The following is a 13,791-nucleotide window of genomic DNA, read 5'->3' on the forward strand; positions in this document are numbered from 1 at the left end:
TGAGCATTCACTGATAGAGATGATATTGATATTGATCTTCTTGTCTAACTCTGCAAGACAAGGATTAAATGTTAAGTCTAAAATGTTGAATTATTACTTTAAAGCGGATAAGACTGGGCAATATATAATATAAAATATTTTCTTACCAAATACCTCAATATCGACATTGCTACGATATTGTAGGGTTGACTTTTGGTACTTTCACAAAACATTTACACAATAAGATTTTTGATTAACGATCCAACCCAATCACCAGAACAATATCAGCACTGAACTTCTGCAAACTACGCATACCTTACACTTAGCACATTATTGTGGTCAACATTTGCTTAGGCTTAGGCACAAAAAAAACACTTGGTTGTGGCCAGGAAGAGATAGTGTTCTGGCTCAAAATACCACATTTGGGGGGCACAAGCTTGGCAGGAAAAGCAGTGATGTCTTGGTAAAAACAACATCTTTTCATGGCAATATCCCTGTCCCAATATTCACAACAAAACATCCACAATTAAAGCCTATAAAGTTGCAAGAAAAACACAGACTGGTTGCTACAAAACACCCACAATGGAGCTTAAAAGCTGTTGGAAAGGTACACAGAAGTCAAATAATCATCAGCAATGTGGATATAATGGATTAAGTGAGTAAAGGCAAATAATAGAACACTTAATACAGCTTTAAAAACCAGGAAAAGACACCACTTACGATATCATACTATCCAAACTCTAAGCCAATGGCTAGTCTTATATCACGATGTCCACATAATATCAATATATTGCCCAGCCACAACTCTAGGTATGTCTCTGATGATCTCTGAAGAATGCATTTACTTGTTCTTGGATTTATTAGAGGAACATGTGTTAAGCATAGCAATGGAACATACCGGGAAAATAAAGTCTATAATTGCCTGGGGAAACCAACCAGAAGCACACATTTGGAAAGAAAATCTGAATACTAATCACAGCAGCAGCACATATAATCCAACCAGAAATTAGCAGTGTGTCTGCAGAGGTTGACTCAGTGGCAGAGCATCAGACGACACGGACCAGCAAAAAGTATTGGCAAGCCGAGGACGCTTTCTTCCCAAATGACAGTGAAGAATACCACAGGCATCGGAGCCATCGCACTGGCCTGCTTCCACCGAAATAATTGACTCGTTTCATCTGGTGATGTTTCGGATTGGGGCTGTGAAAAATGCACTGTGGTGCCTATTTCACAGGAGAGTAAATGTAGCAGGCGGTCTTCTAAAGATTATAATGTTCTGTATTCTTGTTTCTTATCCAGTGGGGAATGGGCTGAATGATGATGGTAATGTAGTCAAGTAAAGCAAACAGCCTAAAAGCAATAGTTCCTCTCTTCTTTTAAACAACTTCTTTAAAACCATTTTTATAGACCTGCTTTAATGATACTGTCTTTTTATTATCTTTTTGTTTCTTTGTATCACCTTTTATTCTTTTTATTTCATTTTTTCTTACTGACATAATGCCTCTTGCACTTTTGTATCTTTTTTTTGCCTTGCTTTTGTTTGAACCAAACTATTGGTTTTCTAGTTGCCTTCTGAGTATCCTGTTGTTGCTTTTCTGTCAAAGAACTTCGTAAACTCTGTTTTTAAAAGATGCTATATAAATAAAGTTATGATCATTATAACGGTTTTACATATGTTACAATATTTGCTGTCTTGCTGAGAGTTGAGAAGATCGACATCACTCACATGTTTGTTCAATAATATGAAGCTATACAGCCTGCAGCTGGTTAGCTTAGCTTAGCATAGCATAAATGATGCAAACTTTTCTAGCTCTGTCCAAGATGAAAAAATCCTCCTACCAACACCTCTCAAGGCTAAAATAAGCACCTGAAGTGCACGTTTTGAAGTACACATATTATTTTAAATGTCCAAACTTGCTCCAAGTGCGTCAATCTGCTTTGACGGCCCAGCGTGTTATGATTTTGGAACGCTAAATAACGACCCAGTGACCAAAGTCACTAAGTGTGTTTCCATTAACCCTAGAAATGCGCAAAACCTAAAAATCGCAATAAAAAACTGGTAATGGCAACACCTACATTACAAAAAAACTTTCAAATATCGAGAGAAAGTTTTTACGCTCTCATGAGGTGGTTATTCAGACGTGTCGATATAGAAGTATATCGCAAAAGTGTAATGGAAACATATAATATACGTCACCGTACATGACATTGGTGAATTCCTTGTTCACCATCCTCTCCCAGAAATCCTTTATCTGTGGTCGCTGCCACACATAAGGACTTTGCCTTTGGAATAACACTCGCTCTCTTCATCTTCGGTTGTGGACTACTGCAACAGCAGCAGTGGCAACCGGGATGATTGTTCCAGCTCGCAAGAGATTTGGAATGTCCATCATACTTCCGCAAACAAAGTGGAGTCTCGCGGGAGATTTTACGAGAATTACGGCTCATACGCAAAACACCTTTTAATGGAAACACCTGCAAGTCACAATTGCACTTTGTCGAAACGTTAGAAATGTCACATTTATTATGCGCAAAACTGTAATGGAGAAGTGACTAGTGAGGCAGAGAGGCACACATGTGGCAAGAGTGCACACAAGTTTTGGGCAACAGTTGACAGCTATGGTTAGCTCCGTTAGCTGAGCCTAAAAAACTTATAACCATAAAACTTCAATTAAAAGCCCATTCCCTTTTTCTAGTCCGGTGTAGCTACACATTTTGACAAATAAAGGCCTGTCTCAATTAGAGGCCTGGTCTGGTTGCCAAGCAGTTCCTTTTTTTTAAAAAGAAGTTCTTCAGATGTATAAAACCGGGTTCTTAGCTACCTGGAAATTATGTGTCCATTCCTCGATTACAATGTATGTTATTCATATTCATTTAGTCTGTAAGGGTCCTCAGATCAAAAGAATCAAAAGGGTTTTTCATGAATATTAATACAAGTTGTGAGGATTGTTTTAACAGGATAAAGTGTTGTTGTGGTGGTATGCTGAGTGCCGTAATCCTCTCTAATGAGCGTCTCTTTAAACTAGATCAAATGACTGATTCATAATTGATACAGTATATTATCTGAAGCCTTATATTTAAACAATTAATATTCATACTGTTTTAAATAAACAATTTGATTGTATTTTCCATCTTTGCTGAGCAATTGTGTGAAAGGAATTAAAGGCCTGTCCTATATAGACCCCTGTCCCAAACATAGGCCTGTTGATTTTGGCGATATAAGCAAATAATAGCCCGGGCTATTAATCGAATTCACGGTAATTGTAATTCTGCAATACTTCACTGACTATGCATTTAACAGCTGTGTTGTCATGTGTCAGACGCTAAAGATAAGAACAGTAAAAGCTTCAACCTTTGGGGGTTACATCAGCATTACAGACCCACCCGGTGTCATCTTTCATGTTTACTAACATCAACTGTGCATGTTCATAAAACTTAACCTACTGCATAAACATAACAACAACAATCAATCAGTATGGTATGGAGTTATGATTTGCTGTGCTTTAGGTGATTTACACCCACGTGGAAGAAAAAATACAAGATGAAATGAGATGGCTGGTCCACCATGGCTTTACTGCCAACCATGTGATGAAAACAGCCACATACACCCAACAGCTGCCTCCTGCCTTAGGTAACGTTAAAGTCTATTCAAATTGAAATGAATAGAACTTGCATAAAAACTGTTTTTTGAAATACTGCCAGTTCTTTGGGGTTGGAATATAAATCTGATGCATGCAGTGCGCCATAGAGGCTTTAATTGACGTGTGTCACATGAGGCGTGTTAAAGCTACCATTGGTAACTTTCATAGAAAATAACTTTTATCACTTTCTCTATATTCACACAGCACTAAATGAGACAGATAATCTGTAAAGAAAAAGCATACTCTTCCGCCTACTCTATTACCCAGTAGTATTTCTGATGGGCTTACTGCTTGTGAATGAAAACACAAATCAAAGTCAAGGAGTCTCTGACGCAGCTGTCAATCATGACAATCACTGCTCGTGAACTGCGGTCAAACTGTCAAACTAGGCAGCACCGATCAAATATGAATCAAGATTCTGCTATTGCATTGCTTATTTCTCACCTCAAATGGTTTTCGGATTCATATTTTAGTGTACTGTTTAGCTGTAATATGAGAAAGTTTGTGACCCAGCTGCTATGTTGGATACAGTTAAACAGGAATATGAAGCACCGCCCACCAGCCTAGTCCAACTTTCTCATTTTACAGCTAAACAGTGCACTAAAATATGTTTCTGAATACATTTGAGGTTAGAAGCAGGTGATGCAGTCACAGAATCTTGATTCAGATTTGATAAGTGCTGCCTAGTTTGACAGTTTGACCAAAGTTCACAAGCAGTGATTGAAATGATTGACAGCTGCAAGAGAGACTCCTCAGTTCTGATTGGTTGTTGCTAACCGTGCCATGGTCTGATTCTAAAATTCAATTAGAGGCAGCAGGAGGGGAGGAGGAACTTATTTTTTTCTCCACAAATTATCTGTCTCATGCGCTTCTCTTTAAATATAGTGATAGTTTCAGGAGATGCGACCCAAAGTTATTCTTATAAAAGGTAACAACTGAAGCTTTAATAAGATGTTCATTTTAGTGCATTTGGGGCCTTAAAGCTCAGGGATTAAAATATCAATTAGTGACTTTCTTTCTAGTATCAGGCTCAACACTATCTTTCAAAATAGTTTCTGAGGCTTGTTAATGAAATTCGTCTCTGTGCCATATTGTGAAAACGTGCTCATTTGGGTTGAAGTTGTACTTGACTGCATCCTGCTTGTTACCATCTGTTCAACACTCGCTTGGCTACCTTGCCTGGAGTCTTGACTGTGTATGGGAAAACCCAGTGATGGTGAACTCCAAAATATGCTGGAGTAATATGTGAACGTTTTTTTTTTTTTTTTTTTTTTAAAAAAGGAAGTTGTCTCAGGAGGCATTTGTGTTGATCAGATTTCTGAAAAGATTTCTCTCTTTAAAGCAGAGAGGAGTTTGAAGAAGCTGCTTCCAATGTTGATTGATGGCCACAGAATTTGGATGTGGCACACTCGAAAAAAAAATAAATAAATAAAAAAAAAAGGCAAAGTAAACATTTTATGATGAAACGGTCCACTCTCATGAGCAGGACTGAAGGGATATTGATAATATAGAAAGTTGAGAGATGGAAGAGCTTGCCATTCAATATGCAGTTGCATCAAGTGAGATGCCATTTTTCAAAAAAGCTTTTGGAGTAACCCTTAAAGGAGCAGCATGTAGGACCTAAGGGGCTTTCACACCGCTGCATGGTAACTTGCCGCCTCCAGTCATTTAAATGAGGGGAAGGCGCCAGAGGGGAAGCAGATTACAACATGGAGGGTGGGGGTAGAAAGCAGGTTTTGCTTTGCCATGGCTAGTTTACTGTGTTGAATTTCTGGGGGTTGCCGCCTGCCTGGCCAGTCAATTAACTGGCATTACGGAAACGCAAAGACAAGACTGGTAAATTGTCCAAATATGTAAAAATCTTGGGCAATTTAGTGATTCCTGTTGTCCTACTACAGTATGCAGCTACAGGCTAGCTTGCACTTTTGCCAGTCGTTCAAGAAAGCACCTGCCTGGCATCACAACTATGCATCATAGTGGCAGCAGCTGCATTTTGGGGGAACGCTCTTGCGGGTAGGCAATTGTCAGACTGGAAAGCCTTAGGGCGGAGAGAGTACTCTTCTCTGCCCTTCCATGTGCAAACGAGGGAAGCCTGAGGCAGAGAGAGCAAACCCCCTGCCTTTCCATGCGCCTACAAGGAAAGCCTAAGGCAGGGTGAGAAGCAGCAAAGACCCCCCCAGGAACAGAAGAGAGCAGCATCAATGACAAACAGAAATGACATTGATAAGTCGGACACAGCATGAAAAGGAGGAGCTGGGGTGGAGGCAGGTTGCAATTAGTCATACACTCTACAGCAGGAAACAGCACTTCAAAATTAAAGCTCTGTGCTGGAAATTCATTGTACTTGAAAATACATTCAGAATGGATCTCCAACCCACTTTTGGACGGCGACTCACCAGTTGGGAACCACTAAATTAAACCAATAATAACATTGACTAAAGCAGTTTCACGGTCAAATCAGTAGCCCTTTTTAGATAGGACATGTGCAAATTTGCAGGAAAGCCCAATCAGTCTTTTTTCAGCATTGGCAGTATAAAAACAAAATTGGGGAGGGCGGAAAATTGCCGCCTACCTACTTTTGTTTATACAGAATGCGCCTTTTTTGGTGCAATGGGGGGCGTGAGCAAGTAACAAAACATGGAGCTCAGCGTGTGACGTAAACAGTGATGTGGGAGGGAAGCCGCGGCTAGCCAGGCAGCGGTAGTCAGACGGCGATTATCTCATAAATCGGCCCATTCCTCACAGTTCCCATCATCTGACGGTTAATGGCCTCTTCATTTGCGAGGGCGAGGAGGGCGCGCTATTCCTTGTTTCCCCAGTTGCTCATCTTTACAGTGTCTGTCAGGTTTGCGTTTCCCTCTTGCTACTAGCTGCTCGCTAATTCCTGCTATCAGCTGTTTCCTGTTTATCCACCGCCAGAGGGTCGCATGTGCGGTGTCATCAACAGCTCCTCCCACAAGTCTTCAACAGCCCCTCCTGTTGCGGAAGGCCACCTCGGTCTGTTTAAACTAAAAGGGTTCCACCAATATGACTATCCTACGAGGCGGAAAATTGGGCGACTCGGATCAACTCGCCTTTCCGCATCTGTGTGTATAAATGCTCGCAGCTTGCCGGCAAATCAGCCCAACATTCGCGGAAAATCTGGCAGTGTAAAAGGGGCCAGTGTTTTTCCGACGCTGTTCAGATGGTCGCTAAGGACCCTGCTAACTATGGTGGCTGATGACAAAATGCAACTGGCCCTATCTTGAGCCAGTGTCTGGTGTATCTGTTCTGGGCTACTGTAGACACAAAACAACATGACAATCTCCATAGACGAGGACCTGCTCCTTATGTAGATATAATTTGCTCTTCCTTAGGTAACATTAACACAACTATGCTTATCTTCAGGTGATTATACACTAAAGAAAACATACTTATTATATTATATTCCATGTCTGCCAATATATCCCCCTAAATCCTACACACTGGGCCTTTAAAACAATGCAGTGAAATCTGCAAAACAATGTGTTTTGAGTGTCTTTACATATGCACACAATAAAATGAATGAGGATTAATGGCGTCACAGTGACCTTACATAGTGAACAATAGTATGTGTGGGCGTGTAGCCATTAATAGTGTTCCACAGCGTTTGTAAGTTAATTACAAATTGGGCCTTTTTGATATAACTTAATTACCATGCAAAGAGCCCCTTTGAGATAATTCACTTATTAAAGCACATTATTAAAACAGTGTAAATGAAAATGTTAAAACAAGAAGGCATGCTAGTGATTTCGTCTCGTTCATTCTCTCCGATGCCCCGGTGTCTGTTTTACAACACGGCCCACAATACAAGTCAGCCCACGCTCCAAAAAGTTTTGCCACAGAATTGACTTCTAAAAATATACTACGCAATCTTTCTGACAGGAGGATTGAAAGGCATGGTAGTAAAAGGTGCAGACAGACAGGAAGAGAGGGTGTTTTTCACTCTCAAAGTTCTCATGTGTCATGTCCTTTTTAAGCTTCCATCAGCAGGTACACCAATCTGCACCTTTCCCTGGGGTCCGATTCCTCTCCGTCTTCCCTCAGCTACCCAACCAGCCAGCCATTCATCCATCACCCATTCATCTATCCATCCACCCCCCCACCCCCCACCCCGATCCATTCATCCATGGAGGACAGAGGAGGGTACACAATTGAAGAGGTGAGACAGGGGGACAGAGAGGAAAAAAGAAGGGGAGGAAAGGTAAAGGAGGAAAGATTGAAAGAAGAGAGGAGAAGGAGAGGGTGGATGGAAGGTTGTGGAGAGAGGAGTAAAAGGAGAGGATTGTCGAAGAGAGACAGTGTGACCTTGTGTTAGATTGATGTATCTCTGGAGAAAACGGATTGTAGACCCGCTCGCACACACACACACACACACACACAAAGACACACACACACACACACACACACACACACATGCAGGCACAGTGCTGTAGGGATCACCACTTTGTCACTGTGCTGGCTTATCCATTATCCTGACTCTCTTCCCCTCTCTCCCTCTGTCTCTGTCTCACTATGTCAGGTCTGTTCCCGACTGGTGTGGGGTTGAACACAGCTGACAGCGGTAGTGGTGGTAATCAGACGGTAGTCGTTCTGAGGACGCATGGTGGAAATACATAAACACCCCTCCAGTAACCCCAAATGCTCTTATGGTAGCCAGCAACTGTTGTTGTCTGGAGGTGCAGCCTGGATTCTGACTCTGCTGTGGAGGAGACGAGGATCAAAAGAGATTTAAAAGGAATGGTTTGACATTTTGGGTGATGTGTTTATTCGCTTTCTGTATGACGAAGAGATGTGAGGATTGATGTCAATGTCATGTGTGTGCTTTAAAGGTACCATGGTGCTGAATTGGGTTGAACATGTGGGGGGTAAAAAACGTGGGTAACATCTAATGACATCATGTTGTGAGGAGACTGCACGCTCCAAACAAGTTTGGGCTTTTTTTGGGTGGTTATCGCTTGCAGGCGCTGGGCAGGGTGCTTTTGAACACATAAATATCAACAGTCATGTTCTCTGATGTGCTTCAGTACAACCCCAATTTCAAAAAAGTTGTGAGGCTGTGTGAAATGTAAAAACAGAATGCAATGATTTGTGAATCTTTTTTGACCTATAATCAACTGAACACAGGCCAAAGACAAGATATTCAATGTTCAATCTGATAAACTTTATTGGGTTTTTTTTGTAAATAAACACTCATTCTGAATTTGATGTTCGCAACATGTTTCAAAAAAGTAGGGACAGTAACAACAACAGACTTGAAAAGCTGTTATAGGCCCAAAAAACGCCTGTTTGAAGCATCCCACAGGTTAAAGTATTATGATTGGGTCTGACAGAGGCATCCTCAAAAGGCTTAGTTGTTCACACTTGTGTTTGGCCATGTTGTCGAGCTACTTTGCTGTCTCTGTCGAGTGGCTGTCCATTAGTCACTCACTCTACAGCAGGAAACAGCACTTCAGAGTAAAAACTCTGTGCCAGAAATTTAGTGTACTTAAAGTTCGTTTTTTACAAACCTGAAATGCTTGTGAGTCCATTAAGTATAGGCCCGCAAACCACTTTTGGACCGTGACTCACCAGTTGGGAACCACTGATCGAAAGGCAGCAGGTTTCTGTTCCATCTACAGTCTCTAACTGGAGTGATGAATCACCAGAGGCCCAACGATACGATATTATCACGATACTTCAGTCACGATACAATATTACTGATATCTTAAATGTGCTGCAATATGCTGAATATTGCAATAACATATAGCGCAATAAACTGCAATTTATTACCTTTTTTCTACTGCTAATTACATCTTTAAAGGCAAACTGTCAACATCTCTTTAAATATAATACATTTAAATAAATTTAAATTTAATAATTTATATAATAAAACAAAATACTTGGCATCCATGCAAAAACACAATATAGCCACACAAAAGTATTGCAAAACTATGTTGTAAAAGTTTTTCCTCCCACCCCTATTGGACGCTGCGTCAAAGTTGGCTGATGCTACACTATGAGTGACCAGTCTGTATTCAAGGGCAGGTGAAGGGTCAGTTGTAAAAAAAAAAAAAAAAAAAAAAAACCTGCTTTCTCTGCTACTCCCTCTGGACTGTCTGCTTGTACAAGTCTCTTAAAACCGTGTCTCCATCCTAAACATCTGGTTACAGGGTGCTTGAACAAGGGTGGCCAAAAATATTGCCTGGTGCTCTACATATTTACCATAAAACTTCAGTTAAAGCCTAGTCCTAGTTGACCAATGCTAAGCCCCGCCCTCAAACACGAAGAGCCAATCACAGTGCGTATAGCCATTCCCATACACTCGGACATTCTCTGCCTGGATGTTCATTGAAGTGCATTACAGAAAGTCAGTTTTGTTTGATTTTATGAGCTTTTTCGGAGATTTGAAGTTTAAAAATGGTCAAATGGTGTGCATGGGGTACACGCAACTCCGACTAAAGGTATCCTGAGAGGCTGGGCGACAAGGTGTATTTTTTACCCTTTAAACCACATTTCAACTGAGAAAAGTGTCTCCTTTGGATAAAGTTGTGTGGTAACAGTAGACCACAACATCATCTCAATGTGAATAAGATTAACAATGATGTCTACATCTGTTCTAAGGTGAGTCAACATCGTGTTTGAGGCAACATATTGTCACTTTGCTGGAAAGACATATAAAGTTATCTTTAACATCTCTAGCTAATGTTAGCTAAAGTTAGCCTAACGTTAGCTCCTAGCTGCGTTGTTCATCATGTCACCTTGTTTGCTGGGAGTTCATTAGCCTATTTTGTTCTAGTTTGTACTTTAGTGATCGTACATCATTGTTAGCTGTTGTCCAAAGGGCTCTAGTTAAGCTAACGTTAACTTCTGGAGCTTAGCTTCATTAACTTTTCTGTAATCGCAGGAATTAACAAAGGTTGGCAAACGTTATGCTGAATGATTCAGTGTAAATACTGTAGCACCAAACTAATGAAGAGACACTCTTGGTAAAGACGAGGTGATTAAAGCAAATAATAGCCTGGGCTACTAATTGAAGTTCTACGGTAATTATAATAGCCTACAGGTAAATGTGTGTCTGTGATGAGAACTACGACGTGATAGAGATTGTTCAGGTTCAAAGCTAAACTTTAAAAATTGAATTTCCGTCCCTAGTCCCAAACAACAATAATGTGTTAAACTTTCCACAGGATTTCTAAACTGTCAAGGGAGTCTGCCCACTAAATTAGCAAAATCACGTTTGGCATGCTCCTGACGCATTGGACAGACACTTGACTGTAATCTGGTCAATGTGTGAGAGGTGGCGGCTCTGATACCATCCAGATCAACAAAATCACCCACCATGCCTCATCATTCAAATTCACCAGTAAGAGAAAACAGCCTGCGTTTTCCTGCTTTGCACATCCCTGTTTTAACCAAGGAAAACCCACGTTATAATCCTAAACATCTGCCCCAGGAGGGGAAATTCTGATCTCAAGGACTGTGTGTCTGCAAGAACCATCCACAGGTTACTTTTAAGCGCAAAGCTAGAATCAAGATGTCTTTAGTCTAGCTTAGCAAGGAGGAAACAAATAGCCCGGCCTCTTTCCAAAGCTCACTAATGTCTCCTTTGTTCAGAACATAAACAGAAATGTAAAAATGTTTGTGGTTTTAGGGGGGATTACTTGCCTGAGTTATTTCTTGATGAGCAACAGCAAGGCGATGTGAAAGTCTCAGTTAGGTTGCCAGGTTTGTACAGTCTGTACAGAGAAATATGCAAATGCTGGATGGCAACATGTGCTGGCTGAAGATGCTGCACAGAGGTGCTGGGTGGATAATTAAACTGTTAACTGTTAATCAGAAAATGGATCCAACTACCCCGAAGTACATCAAGTCAACTTTCCTCCTGCCTGCGGTCTTTATGCCAGGCTATACTGGACATATTGTCGACATACTCAAAATGAAAGTAAATAAACCTTACCACAGTACTGAATTTTTCCTCCTACTCTCCTCTTTATGTGAAGTTTTATCTGAACTCTTCAAACTCAGTGGCACTTGATCAGTGCACTATTTACAATGCATACTGAGGTTATTCAAAGGTTTATACATGCTGTATGTGTGTGTCAAGGACGGAACCTCTGGTACTACGGCTTTCGTTGACTTAACACAATAATGATGCGAAGGTGCAGCTTTTTGAAAGTAACGTTCAGAGGTGGCGAGAGAAAAGTAGGGACATTGAGAGTGCAGCAGAGTAAAGAAAGGCAACACAGAGAAAGAAACAGCGAAAAATGTGAAAGGGGAAAAGTTCCAGAGGCAAAGAAATACCAATGCAGAGAAATACTAGTCTGCTTTAGTTACGTGGATACAACCGGGAGATAACAGGGGCCGATGAGAAGGAGACGAAAAAAAGTCAGTGAAAGGGACAAAGACAGAGAAAGAAGAGAAGCGAGGGCTGAAGTGAGGACAGATGGGAGAGACATTCACTTCGGATGAAACATCTAACAACAAAGGAAAGCAGTAATAAATATTGAAATCACCTTGAAAACTCCACCCACAGCCACACACTGACACCCTCACACATGCTGACACACGCACAAAATATACCATAAATCTGCAGCCCCAGCCCACCACGCCGGCACAATTGACATTAGCGGTGTAGCAGATTTGTCATACTGTCCTCCTCCATCACACAGATGCACAGGGGGTGGACACAATATCACAGACACCTGCACATGTAGTAGAGTCTGATACAAGAATGGAATCAATACCTCAATACTGTACATGACTCCACAAAGGTATTATGTCCTGCGTGTTACTGCGTTCAATTGTGTTCAGTTGTATTTTAGTGTTTTTATATGGAAGTTGAGAATGATGGAAGTTTTAAAGGTTGTTGCTTTAGCTGCAAAACTTATCGTGGCCAGAAGATCAACCCCTGATACTAGGGATGCACGATATGTATCGGGCCGATAAATCATCAGACGATAATTAAAATCATATCTGATAAATAGCGCTGATAACACGAAGCTAGACTGCTTTCATTGACCTGACAAGGGCAGCATCTACCTGACACAGTGGGTGGTGGTATGTGCCTTAGAGTTGGTTTGCGAGCTGCTAATAAACACAGAGAAGAATAACAACTGCAGCATGATGTCTACAGGGCAAAACATGTTGCAGTGTGGGCGTCTTTCACAGTTTAAGAGGAAGACAATGGGATTGCGCTGAGGGTCTGATCACTGACCTCTCGACACCCCACCAGATCAGCAAACTTCCTGCAACTGGTAAACAGGTTATAGCTCCCGCTTCATAGACACAGCGCTGAAGGCCCGTCTCCAAGGTGTTAGCACAAGCTAATTAGCAGCAGCGGCTCACATCCAACACCGAGCTTTTAAAAGGCTCGACTCTGTTGTTGAACTTATTAATAATCACTAGCCATGTGATGCTACAAATAGCGTTTATTTGTATCGTTACCTCTCCGGCTACATGTGTGTGAGATACAGCCACTTGTTTGTCTGAGTTGAGCATTAATGTGTGAGGTGAATCAATAGCCCATTGCTGTTCTACTTGGTAGCTGTAGGCTCGTCTATTGTGGGATGTCGAGATAGTACCTGGGTGTGTTTATAAAAATGCAGGATGACAATATAAACATTTCATACACCAGATGTATCGCGGAAGTGTAAACGCACATTCAACTCATTCATATGAGTCAGCTGTCACTGTTTGTCTCTGTTAGTAGTAGTTGTTTTTGCTGTGTTAGCAGTAGTGATGTCAATTTGATTTGGTTCAGTCAGAGCTATGGAATATTAAATCAGCCATATTTTCTCACGACATCTCAGCCTTTCTTACCCTCAGGTGTACATAAACTACAGGTTATACACTTTTTAAAATACAAAAATGTGACATTATCGGTTATCGTATCAGTTATTGGCCATGAGAAGCAGGTAATTACTAGGGATGCACCGAACATTCGGTATTCGGTGGAATAAGTTAAAAGCAAGGCCAAATAATAGCGGCGCTGTTTTGATAACGCAATCAAACAGCGTGCCGTGACAGGCGGAGTAAAATGTCGGCAGTGTGATGATCCACCCGTCATGGCACTCGCATTTGCGACTAAAAATAGTTTTGAGCGAGCAAAATAGGCTTAAATCATTCAGCACGCTGTGCGAGCAGCCTACAGATTTCAACCAGCAGCAGAAAC

The 13,791-nt window shown here is 41.2% G+C and overlaps 1 protein-coding gene across 1 annotated transcript in view; it reads right to left on the reverse strand.

Annotated features, from left to right (window-relative positions):
• Nucleotides 1–13,791, reverse strand: part of LOC126400092 (protocadherin-15-like) — a 356,244-nt gene that overhangs the window by 276,626 nt on the left and 65,827 nt on the right. The window lies entirely within an intron of this gene.

This window comes from Epinephelus moara, chromosome 13 (assembly GCF_006386435.1).
Source record: "Epinephelus moara isolate mb chromosome 13, YSFRI_EMoa_1.0, whole genome shotgun sequence".
Taxonomy (NCBI): Eukaryota; Metazoa; Chordata; class Actinopteri; order Perciformes; family Serranidae; genus Epinephelus; species Epinephelus moara.